The sequence below is a fragment of the Aotus nancymaae genome, unplaced genomic scaffold, assembly GCF_030222135.1.
Source record: "Aotus nancymaae isolate 86718 unplaced genomic scaffold, 86718_ANA_hifiasm-v0.15.2.pri h1tg000108l, whole genome shotgun sequence".
Lineage (NCBI taxonomy): Eukaryota > Metazoa > Chordata > Mammalia > Primates > Aotidae > Aotus > Aotus nancymaae.
In genome coordinates, this window is record NW_026988523.1 from 16,547,365 (window position 1) to 16,560,729 (window position 13,365).

Consider the following 13,365-nt stretch of genomic DNA (forward strand, 5'->3'; position numbering starts at 1 on the left):
TGTCTGTCTATCTATCTGTCTGTCTGTCTGTCTGTCTGTCTATCTATCTATCTATCTGTCTGTCTGTCTGTCTATCTATCTATTGAGGTGGGGTCTCATTCTGTTGCCCGTGCTCAAATGCAGTGGCTTGAACATGACTCACTGTAGCCTTGACTGAGGCTCAAGCAATCCTCCCACCTCAGCCTCCCAAGTAGCTAGGACTACAGGCAGGTGCACACCACCACACCTGGCTAATTTTTAAATTTTTTGTAGGGATGAGGTCGCCTTATGGTGCTCAGGCTGATCTTAAACTCCTGAGCTCAAGCAATCCTTCTACCTGAGTCTCCCAAAGTGCTGGGATTACAGGCATGAGCCACCACACCTGGCCTGTGTTTATCTTTTCAATACTGTTTCACTTTCTGAAACAGTATTGAAGGAGAGGACATTTTCAAAGAGCTAAAGCTGAGACAGAGATGAAAAACCATGTGGTTTTGTTTTTCTGTTTCTTCTCACTCTCTGTTTCCTTTTAGCCACATCCTTCTTGCTGTGTCACAGTTGCTGAAATTTCTGGATGTCAATTTTGCTTTCCATCTCCACTAAGAGGAACACACATAGTAACTTAATTGATTGATCAACCCCCAAAGGTATATTGAGCCTGAGCCCTGTAGGAACAGCAAGGTCTCCTGTTTTTATAGAGCTTATAAGTGATTGGAGAGACAGGGCCAGTGTGTGAAATAACAATACTATTAGCATGTATAAGCTGGCAGCAGAACAGTACTCTAAGCAGGTAGCAGTAAGAACCTGATGACTTGAGCGTCTGGGGATTCATCAGTTGTACCCACAGTGGTGGGGCTGTCAAGTGACCTGGGAGAGAAGAGCTCTACACTAGAATGCTAACGTCAATATCTGGGGGAAGCAAAGGCCAGGAAATAAAAAGGGGAGGAAGCTTTGAGAGGCTTTGGAGGGAGCCTTGAGAGGCTCTGCTGACTCCTTAATAGTATCTGGATTTACCTTCCCTCCACTTCATTTTGAGTCTCACTCTGGTGATGGGCTCTTATTACTCCTTCCTTCAACGGACAATGTTCCATGTTCTCATCTTCTATCTACTCAATTCTTGAAAATGACATAAAAGAAAGTACATACAGAAAGTAGATATAAGTTAGAGCTACCTAAGGTCTAGAAAAGCTGGTTACTCAGAATAATTCACATATCATTGAAAGACCAATTGGAACCATTAGCAAGTTGTTAGCACTGACTTTAAACTCTGCTCTGATTTCACCTGGAACCATTCAGGAGGAGCTGCATGTCACCATAAGTGGCACCATTATAAAATCAAAATGCATAAATGGCCCTAATTGGATCCTTTAATTGTGTGTGCACTGTGGTATCCCCAAAGAAGAGTTTAAACACACACACACACACTCAGACACACACACACCCACACACTCAAGCCTGGTGGAGCTAATGTCAAAGATGTGGAAAGTTCCCAACAGCATAAGGCTGTGGAAGATCCTGGAAACTTCAAAAGTTCAGAAACTCAGAGGCTTAGATCACTCACTTAGGAGTTAAGGTTTGAGCCTGGCCTTGAAAAATGAGTAAAACTGAGGCAGAAAAACAAAGGCGATTGAAGAGAAAACATATTTCTTAGCAGTTAAAAGCATGGCCTCTAGCATGTGACTAATGAGATTCAACCACTTGGCCTTGCACTCATGACTTCACCCCTCTGTGCCTCTGTTTCCACATCTGCATGGGAATGATGATAATATTAGTATCTATCTGAGTGTGTTGGGAAGATGAAGTGAGTTGGTTTGTATTATGAATCACATAATGCCATGCTTGACATACAGCAGACAATCCGTGTTAGCTGTGATTGCACGGAGCAAATGCAAAGAAAGCACATTTCAGAGTAGTCTTCATCTTGGGGTCACTTATTTTTGAATGAGTCTGCCAAAGCTACTTTTTAACTTGATTATTCAGACAAATTAACTTTATTAGAAAACCTTTAAAAATAAATTACACAGGGCCAGGTGCAGTGGCTCATGCCTGTAATCCCAGCACTTTGGGAGGCCGAGGCGGGCAGATCACGAGGTCAGGAGTTCAAGACCAGCCTGACCCGACATAGTGAAATCCCGTCTCTACTAAAAATACAAAAATTAGCCAGGCGTGGTGGCACATGCCTGTAGTCCCAGCTACTCGGGAGGCTGAGGCAGGAGAATCACTTGAACCTGGGAGGCGGAGGTTGTGGTGAGCCAAGATTGTGCCCCTGCACTCCAGCCTGGGCAACAGAGCAAGACTCTGTCTCAAAATAAATAAGTAAGTAAATAAATAAATCGCATAAAATGAATTCATTTAGATTTATATTAGAAATCATAGGAGGGTGGTGTGCTGGTTTTACTATCTTTTTTTTTTTTTTTTTTTTGACTATCAATGGTAAAGGGAACCTATTATCTTGGTCAGCACAGGCCGCCATAACAAAATACTATAGACTGCATGGTTCAAACAAAAGAAATTCATTTATCACAGGTCTGGAGGCTTAAAGTCCAGGATCATGATGCCAGCCTGCTCAGGTTCTTAGTAGAAACCCTCTTCCTGGCTTAGATGGCTGCCTTCCTGCTGTGTTCTCATATGCAGATGGGTGGGAACAAGCTCTCTGGCGCTTCTTAACGATGCGCTAATCCTATCATGAGGACTCCACTCTTCATCAAAATCCAATTGCCTCCTAAAGGTCCCACATTCTAATACCATCACATTAAGGGTTAGGGCTTCAATATATAAATTTGGACACACACATTCAGTCCATAGTATATTGAAAAGAAAAATAAGAAACAAAAAATTCAAACTGATATGTTATGTACGGTCCTATGGATGCAAGTGTTTATAAGCTAAAGCTTTCGGACTAAGAGAAAGTTGATAATAATAGTGGTGACTTTGAAGATTAAAATGTAACTTTTCTGGGCAAAAAGATTATTAGATCTTCGGAAAATCATATTTAGAGTGTTGGAAGATATGGAATCCAGAGATTCCGGTGGTGTGGAAGGGTGATGAGACCAGGGGAAAAAAATCATTGTTCTTCATTCTTTTTATGTAAATATGCTCATAGTCATCTGAATAATTATGAATAACTAGAGAGATTATTCTGTGATAAAATGTCTCGTAGATTTAGCTTGTGCATACCAAGCAGATTTGTGATTTGTGGTGACTCCTGTTGCACAGTTAGTGGGTTGGTGTGCCAACCAATGCCTAAAGTGTCTCTCTAGCACCTTGGTGGCCAACCTGTCTGTCCCCTCCCCTCCCATTTTGCTCTTCTCTCCCTATTTTCCTTCTGCAACCACAGCAGAGGTCCCCAGTCCCACTGCCCCTGCTGTGGCCAGGTGCCTGGAAGTGTGCGTCAGTAGTGCTGGGAGTCTCCCTCTCAAATCTTCCAAATTTTTTGGGGAAGAGAGGAGAGGTATCCCGGGGATCCCAGGTAAAATGGGGAACATTTCATGTTGAAGCAATAAACATTGCAAAGCAGTTAATTTCTATAGAAATTCCAGCACCAGAGAGAGTAGGTTTACTCAAAAGCAAATGGGACTTAGACCTTCATTTACATGAGCCCAACATTTTGTACTTTTGTATTTCTTACTTTGAAGGTAGCTCCTCAAATTGTTTCATGACCTTCATTTACATTAGCCTCTCCTAAGGGGTTTTAGTACTTTTGTGTTTTTTAATATTGAAGGTGGCTCCCCAAATGTTAAGTACTTCTAACCCTACAAAATCTGGATTGTCTCTGGTCAGCATGGTCATTTAATTGTGGGGTTCCTTCCATGGGCTTCTGTAGGCTAACCTGAGAACCTTGCTAACTATATAAAATGTTGCTTCTATGGAATAGTTTCTATGAGAAACAACACAACACGTATATAATCTTTTCTTGTATTAATGGATTGTCTGATCTCTAGGTACTTAATAAATGTTTGTTGATTGATGATGAAATAAATGAAGGGAAAATAGATAAACTTGAAGCACTTATTGAGTGCTTCTCTCTGGATGATGGAATTATGATTTTCATTTTCTTTGTACTTAGTTTTTTTCAAATGTTGAAAATTTCCACAATGAACCTGTATTATCTTGAGTAATCTAAACCTGGCTTTAAAAGTTTGTAGTATAGCTGTAGCTTTCTTTCATCTACACATGTAGTGCTTCTTCTGTAGCCTTCTATTAGTTCTGAGGATAAGCCAAACAAACCCAATAGTCTTGCCCTCAAGAAATCTACAGTACCAACCACTGTCTGAGCCCCGAAGGGGTACACCGGTCAGCCTCACGGAGCTCTGTCTAGTCAGGGTGGTCTGTGTAGATGAGGGAAGGAAAAAGGAGGGAAAGAATAAAACTTATTGTCCTCAAAGATCCTTTTATATAGGTGTACACACGCACACACGCACACACACACTGCTCAGTTATGTATTTATTTCATTTTACCACAGGCAAAAGTTTCAGGCATGGCATAAAATCCCAAGGGAAGAGTGGATTACATTTGAATAAATCCAGCAGCTGGGTCCATTCCCCTCCCTAACTTTTCAGAAGGAATGGAAAGAGAATAAAATTCTACCAAATTTGAGTTTAAAAGTTTGAAACAATAGCTTCTATTTATTGAGTTCTCATCATGTGTCAGGCACTATGCAAAGTGTTCTTCATGCATTGCCACCTCATTTTATTTTCTTTTTACCTTCACAACAAACTTATGAGACAGGAACGATCATAATCAATCCCCTTTACAGATGAGGAAAGAAAGAAGAAATGAAACAAGTCACCTATGGTGAAGGGGATGGGGCTAGCTGCCCGTGTTTGAAATTCCAATTTGTCTACTCTCCTGTCTTAACTGCTCCTTTCCAAGAGGCTAGACTACAAAGAATTTGGGCTCCAAGAAGAATGAACCAGAATATGGATATTTTGTAAAAATGGAATGTAAGTTCAGGTTCCTGAACTATGTGATGTTAGGCAGGGTGCGGTGGCATTGGCCTGTAGTCCCAGCTACTGGGGAGGTTGAGATGGGGAAGATCCCTTGAGGAGGATCTCTTGGGCCCAGGAGTTCAAGTCCAGCCTTGGCAGGAGACCTCATCCCTGAAAACAATAAAAATTAAAACAACAACAACAATGGGAAACTAGCCTTTTAATTAAAAAAAAAAAAAAAAAAAAGTGGAAAAAGGGAAAACCAGTTTTCAAAAAAGGCCAATTTCCTAGACATTAGTGATTACTAACTCATTTCATTACACTAAATTATGAATTTGCTTTTCTCGTCAGTGTCACTGCTTTGATGTGTCCTTTTCCGTTTTCCAACTTCATTCTGGCCGAATGTGGGAAATGATGTGGTTTGTGGATAATCCGCAAAGCCCAGGGAGGATCTTTTGCCCCTTTTGTTTTCTTGGGTGTTCTCACTCTGGGGGCCTGACATTCCTCGCGTGTCTAAGGCAATGAGAGAGCAGTGAAGCGCGAGGGGAAGCCGCACAAAAGACATCCCAAAGCTATCAATGGAAAAAGATCAATTAGGTGCACACACGAAGCACCCAATATGCCCGGGAAGAGGAGAAAAATACCCTTTTCCAGAGGGTGGGAAATTGATTGAGCTTCTGTGAGGGTCCACAAAGAACTGGACGGATGCAGTGGTGGATGGCGATCTCTCTGGACCACTCCGGACACGCCCAGCAGACGCAGCCTACGCCTTTAGGTCCTAGGAGGCTGAGGAGGGTGGGGAGAGGGGTGCAGCACGATCCTGTCTTTCCTCCGGGTGCCGCTTCTGTCGAATCGCGGATGCTTCGTTCATCCTGCAGGCGCCGCAGCTCCGGTCAGTGTGAGGGCGGATCGCGGCGGGGCCCGGGCCGGTGGGCTGGCCCGCCCGTTCAGCCTGGCCTGGGAGAGGAGCGGCTGCGCGGTGGGCCGAGGACGCCCGGCTTTCCCTCCGTCTGCTTCCAGCAGGCACAGCCCCGAGGCTGGGTCCAGGAGCTGGCCCGAATCTCCCCTAAAGCTGGGCCCACCCGGCAGCCCGTCGCCGCTCCCACGCCACCGCCCAAGTGACAGGCCCGGGAAGGCCGGACGGGACGCGGTCTTCCCGCCGGGGTCTTCCCTCCTGCTGGGCGGCCGCTGCAGGGCGCGTGCGCGCACACACACGTACACACCACACACAACCGCACACCCCCGCCTGCTTCCCGCCCCGCAGCCCGAGCAGCCCCCAGCCAGCTCCCGTGCGCGCCGCGCCCCGGCGGCCTCCGCAGGCCCCGCCCCGGGGAGGGGAGCGAGGCGCGCGCGGGAGCCGGGCGCGGGGAGGGGCCGGCGGTGGGGGAGTGTCCGCTGCCCCCGCCCCTCGAGTGAGTGACTGGGCGAGGAGCTCCCCTCCCTCGCTCGCTCCCCGCCAGCTCCGGCTCGCTCCCTGCCCACTCCCGGGGGGACGTTCCGTGCCGCGTCCGCCGCGGCCGCAGCTTCTTTCACACTTTAGTTGGGAGCTGCGCGCCGCGCTCAGTTACTGGAGAGCTGGCCGCGCGCCGCCGCCTCTCGCACGCTCGCACGCGGGCCCGGCTTCGGGGTTTTGGGTTCTTACTCCAAGCGGCGGGGAGGAGAGGGAGCCCCGGACACACTGTGGGGACGAGGAGGAAGAGGAGGAGGAGGGAGGAAGAAAAACGGCGAGGAAGACAGGGGCGGGGGGCGGGAGGCTTGCCACCTTCAGCCCCCCCGCGAGCGCCCAAGGTAAGCGGGAGCCATCGCCTGCTCTGGGGCGGGGGGAGCTGGGGGTGCAACCCGCCCCGGCTCGGCTCCCCGGGCATCCCCGGGTGGGTAGGGAGGGAGGCCTGCGGGGTGTCTGCCGTGCGGAAGGGATGGGAGCCGCGGTCGTGGCGCTGCCGGCGCGGGGCCCGGGCCGGGGCTGCTGCTGGTGCGGGGCTGGCGGTGCTGCTGCCAGGGACGGAAGCTGGGGTGGGGTAGCCGCGAGGGGCGTCTGCCGGCCGGGGCGGAGGGGCTGGGATGCGGTCGGGGCTGCTGACGACTTTCGTCACATCGAGGCCTGGGTGGCTGGTGTTAGACACCCCTCCCTTCCCACCCGCACCCTGCCGCCCTCAGCCTTCCTGCTTTCCTCTAGCTTTGCTTGTAGCCGCCGTACTTTGCAAGCCAGAGCTTGAAAGAAAAAAACACCATTTAGGATCCTTTGCTAAGTATCCAAGTCCTTTCTCCCGCTCCGACTGATTGATGTGTTTGTGTGGGTGGTGCGACCCCCGGGGTTTCTGAAGTTTTGACCTTTTTGGGGTGGCTCGTTTCGGTGCATCTGCTTGCCCACCTCGGTGTATTTATTATTCTTGCCCATGCGAGGCAGCCAGAGGGTGCTTGGTTATTGTACACGAAACAGATTTCACTCCCCTCTGCAGGCAGTTCGCGAAGTGCCGCCGCCGCCGCCGCCGCAGCTGCCTTTGGTCTGCTCGTTACCGTCCTTTCCCGATCATCCACCCTGCCCCCTCCCTCTACGGAGGGTTGGGCTTTTGTTTTTCTTTTTTTCTTTCCCACTTACTGTTTATGACAGAGAAGTTCTAGCTTACGGGCTCTCATCACCCATTCATTTCTCTTCTAAAGGTCTGAATGGCTCAGTCGTGTTGGTAAAATTTGGGGTGGCCCTCTTTGCCCCAAGAGTTGCATGGCCAAAGACAAAAATTCGCCCTCATAAACACGCATTAATTCTGAGAGATGGCGAGCACAGTTTGAGAGAGAAATAATTTGTTTCCAATAGGAAGTCGGTGACCTGTGGGATCTCTTCCATTGCCTGCGGGTTAGAAAAATTGTTTTAAAATAGATAGTGCTTGTGTTGTCCGTGGCTGGAAGACAGCCATAGTTCAGTTACTGAAGCAACTCTGAAAGTGATACACCCTGAGCACCCAGAACCTCAGTAGAGACACACGTAGTGTGACTCAGATATTGGGAGGGGTGGCTGACACGCCACAAATTCCATGGAGTACTTTTTTCTTTTTTTCTTTTTCTTTTTTTTTTTTAGGAGACTGTTCAGCCCGTTTGGGGAAATGACGAGTTCATTACACAGGTAGATGTAATGATTACCTCCTTGTTCAAGGGGATGGGCTCAGCTTCTGCCTAATGGGAATAACCTTTTAATTTGATAGCACTGGGATGTACCAGGGTAGAAACAAACATAGGTGGAGTGGGCCTGCGCTACTTCAGCACTGTTGTGGGGAGAAGGTGATGTTTCTGAAGGGTCTTTTAAGTTAGAGATGCTGAGTTTGGGGTTTTTCTCCCCTTTTTCACATGTCTAGAGCCGGATTGTAGGATCGATAGAACATGTTCCGTGTTGGCTGTTTGGAAATGCAATTGTCAGATATGGAAATTAATTTGGATTGGATCACCTATTTTTATTTTGCTACTTACAAAGTAGGAAGTACCAGTGATAGGACAACTGAGTGTATTTATAGGCGTTAAACCAGTGCTGGGACTGGCACTTCGCAGATCATAAATGCATCATTGAAATAGAATGTCTTAATGTTCACTGCTGTGCAAGACTGCTTCAGAGAACAGTCCTGGAGGCTTCTAAAAAGGGCAACAAAGACCAGTGCGCTCAACTCTTGGGTGGGTGGGTGCCTGAGGAGGGGCGGGGTGTTTCTGTTGTCTAGCTTTATCACACTTGGGGCATGTTTCTGAAGAAAAATGGCCTTGGGTGGTAGAGAGGTCTCACAACCTTCAGTATTAAAAGTTCTTCCTAGAACCTTAAAGTTCCAGCTTCCCTCTTGAGGGCTGACTTAATTTAACTCTGAGTTTAGAAAACTGATAATTTTGTTTTCTTGGCTAGAAATTTATCCCTCCTCCCATCGCTATCATTCAACATGGGTTTCTGGGAATTAATAGGCCACTGTCTGAAGGGGTTTGAGCTTCTTGAAGAATCACAGGGCATAATTCAAGAGCTTTGGTACTATTTGCTCCGACTGATTCAAAAACCCTGCTAAGGAGGAAGATGGTTTGCACCATTATGGATACAATTTCCAAGTGGATCATATCTCAGCACTGTGTTGCATTTGTGAACAGGCAAGCTATGAGTTTTATATTCTGAGTGGCTTGCTCCAGGCTCTATGCAGCCCTCTTCTATTAGGTGTTTTTTTTTTTTTTTTTTTTTTTTTGGTCTGAAGAAGGAGATACCAAAGGCTGGGAGAGAGAATGTCATGTGACCTTCCAATAGGGCAGGAGAACGCAGGTGAGACGAGTCCTAAGGTGATAAGTATGACAGTCTTCATTTGAATTTATCAGTACAACTTACAGCCATATAATGAGGCGTCATGTGTAGCTCACAGGTTTAAGTACAGAGGTCTTGGAGCTCTGTATCCTTTGAAGTTTCCTTCCAGCTCTACTTTGAGGGTGGCCCTAACTAAGGGGTAACAGCACAGTAATTCTGGAGGGACATTGTAGAAGGAGAATGCCAGTTAACAGAGAAATTGGTCAAACCTCACTGTCTTATGATACTTTGTTTTACTCCAGTTTCTTAAAACCAAATATAAAGGGAGGAGGGAGCATTGCTTTGTGTGTATTTTTCTCTCCTGATGTTTAACTGGTATCTCAGAGTGTGGTCACTGCTTATTTTAGGTGATTTTAAACTGTTTCCTCCTGGACCTCATCATCCAAACTCATCAGAGAGTTGTTAAGAACCGGTGTGTACCCATGGATAGGCTGCAGACTCCAGCAAGCGCTCTGAGCAGCACAGTGCTGATTATCTATCAGAAGTGAGGGTATGGCAGGTCTGATCTTACAATGCAAGTTTACATGAAAATAATCTGTATGTAAAAGTTGATTTGCCTCCAGTTTTTCAGGAACATATTGACTATGTAAATCAACTTATGCATCCAGTCAATAGGAATTCACTCAGAGATATTGGACTAATCAGTCTTCGTGAAAAGATACATCTCCTAAAAATATTATTTTGGAAATGAATATAGTGAAGCCTCCCTCCCAGGGTGAGGGAAGGGTTACATGATCTATAACATGGGTGGGAGGACCCTACACAAAGTACATGGTGGGTTTTCAGATGTTTCACTGACCTTTTTTGTCCAGTTTTACTGTGTAAAGATACTTTTATTAGTAGGTTTTTAGCAAACAAATACATCTTTGGCCATTCTTTGGACCTCAGTTTTAAAAGTCCCATAGCAGGGAGTAAATAAAAATGGTGCTTAATTGGATTCTCCATAAAACACAAAAAGCAGATTGCAATAGACCAGTATAAAGTACTGCTTAGAAAACTGCAAAAACAGGGGTAGGGCTTGCGTACAAGAATTGCGACAGTGAAACTATATTTTAAAAAATGGTGACAGTTCTGACTTCCAGAGATCATAATTCAAAGGCTTACTGAACTGGCATGTAAATTATATATGTACATATTTTTTAAAGTAGGCAATTATTTAGCTTGACTATCTCAGTTCTGAAGTCTAATTTTACAAGTTATAGTTGCAACAAGAAACAACATGACATGCTGTGGTTATGCAATTATGACAAGTGATTGGACGTAAACCGGGGTAGGATAAACATGGAAATGAACACACAACAGTGTCTGCAGTCACCAGGTATTAAGAAGTTTCCTTGCTTTTTTATTAACTACGTCGCTAGAAAATGTATTTCCCAGGTTGTAGGTTAATCAGCTAAAATAAAGATTGCTTTCTCTTACATTTGTGAAAGGAGAGGCAGCTTCCTTGATCTGAAATGGAAACTGAGAAGATTAATTGGCCAAGCTACTGGAAGGCTGGGCCCTTTCACTCATCTCAGCAACCCCCATAGCAGCTAGCACACTACCTTGCCCTTGGAAGTCACTCAATGAGTGATTGAATGGAATGGAATTTACCTAATTAGTTAAGATCTGCAATGTGTCAAAACTTCCTTGGAGAAATACATTAGATGAGGACTTAAGTTTTAATAAATGTGTATGATAGTTTATTAAGAGCCCCATATTATGCCTCAGGTAGGATTTTTAAATGTTGAGACATATTTGACAGGAAACATACCAAGCATCATGTCTTCTCAAATTACTGGAATTTCTGTTTGGTTTTTTGTTTTGTTTTGTTTTGTTTTGTTTTGTTTTGAGATGGAGTCTCGCTCTGTCACCCATGCTAGAGTGCAGTGGCGCAATCTCACTGCAATCTCTACCTCCCAGTTCCAAGCAATTCTCGTGCCTCAACCTCCTGAGTAGCTGGGTTTACAGGCATGAGCCACCATGACTGGCTACTTTTTGTATTTTTAGTAGAGATGGGATTTTGCTATGTTGGCCAGGCTGGTCTTGAACTCCTGACCTCAAGTGATCTGCCTGTCTTGACCTCCCAAAGTGCTGGGATTACAGGCAAGAGCCACTGTGCCTGGCCCTCAAATTACTGGAATTTCTAGTTAGGGGTATCTTGATTTGGAATAGATACAATTTCTGTATTTGACAGCTGTTCCTTCCCTTATGATTGTAGCTGTGGTCTTCATCTTATTTGCCTGAGGGATTCAGTGAATAACAGTGCCCAATATTTATAGTGTGCCTTATGGTTTTCAAAGTCCTTTTGTGTACCCTGTCTCATTCAACATTTGGCTGCAGCCATAGCAATCAGGGATTTCCATGCTGGGATCTATCCCGGAATGTGCCTAGATCAAGGAGTGGTGGAGAGGTCAGGGGAAAGCTCAGGAAGCCCCCTACTTCTTAATTTATTAGATTCACTGTTGCTTTCTCTAAGATAACTTGAATAAAGTGGAACTCAACAATGTGTACACGTGGACATTTAGAATGGTATAATAGACATTGGAGACTCCAAAAGGTGGGAGGAAGGGAGGGCGGCGAGGGATGAGAAATTACCTGTTGGGCACAATGGTTCAGGTCATGGGTACACTAAAAGCCCAGACTTCACAACTACACAATACATCCATGTAACAGAACTGCACTTTTATCATCGAAATCTAAAATTTAAAAAAATCATAACTGAAGTAAAGGCAAGTTGAGACCTGTCAGTGCAGTGAGCCCACTCAGGCTCCCAGTGGCTCTCCCTCCACCTGTTCTGCCTCTTGGGCCGGCCTTAACCCCCTAGTCCACCTTTGTCAAGTATCCCTTTCATCTTCCTATCCTTTCCTTTCTGAAGTTTCTTCATGTTTTTCTGTCCCACAGATGCTCCTGCTCCATTTTTTTTTTTTTTTTTTTTTTCCTTGACACAGGGTTTCATTCTGTCACCCAGGCTGGAGTGCAGTGGCACAATCTTGGCTCACTGCAACCTCTGCCTCCCTGGCTCAAGGCATCCTCCAGTCTCAGCCTCTTGAATAGCTGGAACCACAGATGCACACCACACAGCTGAGTAGATTTTGTGTATTTTGTAGAGATGAGGTCTTGCCATGTCACCCAGGCTGCTCTGGAACTCCTGAGCTCAAGTGATCCCCCAACCTTGGCCTCCCCAATACCACAATGGCATCAGCCACTGTGTCAGGCTCCCTTCTGCTTCCTATCCTATCCCACACATTACTTTTGCCTGCAAGACTTTAAATGTGTCTGAATGAGCTTTTCCAGTACAGTGTTTTAACCGTATCTCCAGATTCACTTTCTGTCTGGCTCCTCCCACCTATCTGCCTGGCAGTAGACTTCTTGCTTCCAGCCCAGTGACTCCCTTCTGCCCTAAGGGCCCCTGTCCTACTTTGCCCTGCACTGCCTCCCTTCTTCCTCCCACCCACTTCTCTCCATCAAACCTTTAGATCTTCCAGCACATACCTGCCTCTGCCTGTTTCTCAGGCTCCTGCCATCTCAACACATGTGTTTATAGTATTCATGAGTTGACATCCACATACTTTATACCTTGTAGAAAAGTGGAATTAGAGCACCCCCAAGTTGAGGGATCTTTCTGCCTTTGTTTTCATTTTTGATTCTACTGTGTTATATTGTTGACTTTGTAAGGCTCTTAAGCCATTTAATAATAGCTGAATACTTTGCTTGTTCACTTCACTTAGCTATTACGTTCTCTATCAGATAGTAGATGAAGGAAGTATCTTGATGACTATTGTTATTTTAAAAGATTTGGACAACAAATCTGGAAAAGCATTCCAGAGATTTTCATAATAGCACCATAGAAAGGCTTTATTACACACCAAATTTGACTTCCTCATCACAAAAGGAGCATGGTTTATTTAATTTTATCTTCATTGTCTTTTTTTTTCCTCCTTTGGTTAAATAAATGTTGATTAAGTATTCCTGCAACTTGAACCAAATTTTTTTTTCTCATTTGTTGTGATTTTACTGCTTTCCATGAAAATTTTATAAATTCACGGGACACATTTATGCCAAGCAAAGATTCTTTAGCTAACAGCTAACATTGGTTTCCCCTGTAAGTGTGTAGCCTATGTCAGCCCTATCAGTAGGGTCAGTGGGAAGAAAGGTAGTAA

General features: G+C 45.4%; 1 protein-coding gene and 1 long non-coding RNA gene across 3 annotated transcripts in view; one reads left to right on the top strand and one right to left on the bottom strand.

Annotated features, from left to right (window-relative positions):
• Positions 1–4,405: 4,405 nt before the first annotated feature.
• Positions 4,406–5,766, bottom strand: LOC135272267 (uncharacterized). The gene is made up of 2 exons (XR_010340373.1): positions 5,550–5,766; positions 4,406–5,418 (listed from the first exon to the last, which is right to left on the bottom strand). It is a non-coding gene; the product is annotated as an uncharacterized LOC135272267 (long non-coding RNA).
• A 773-nt stretch (positions 5,767–6,539) lies between these two features.
• Positions 6,540–13,365, top strand: part of CUNH1orf21 (chromosome unknown C1orf21 homolog) — a 237,903-nt gene continuing 231,077 nt past the window's right edge. The window contains exons 1-2 of one of the 2 annotated variants that reach the window (XM_021668072.2): positions 6,540–6,693; positions 7,982–8,026. The gene's annotated coding sequence lies outside the window, so the exon portion shown is untranslated. The remainder of the gene's footprint in view (positions 6,694–7,981; positions 8,027–13,365) is intronic. The other variant, XM_021668071.2, reaches the window with a different exon arrangement.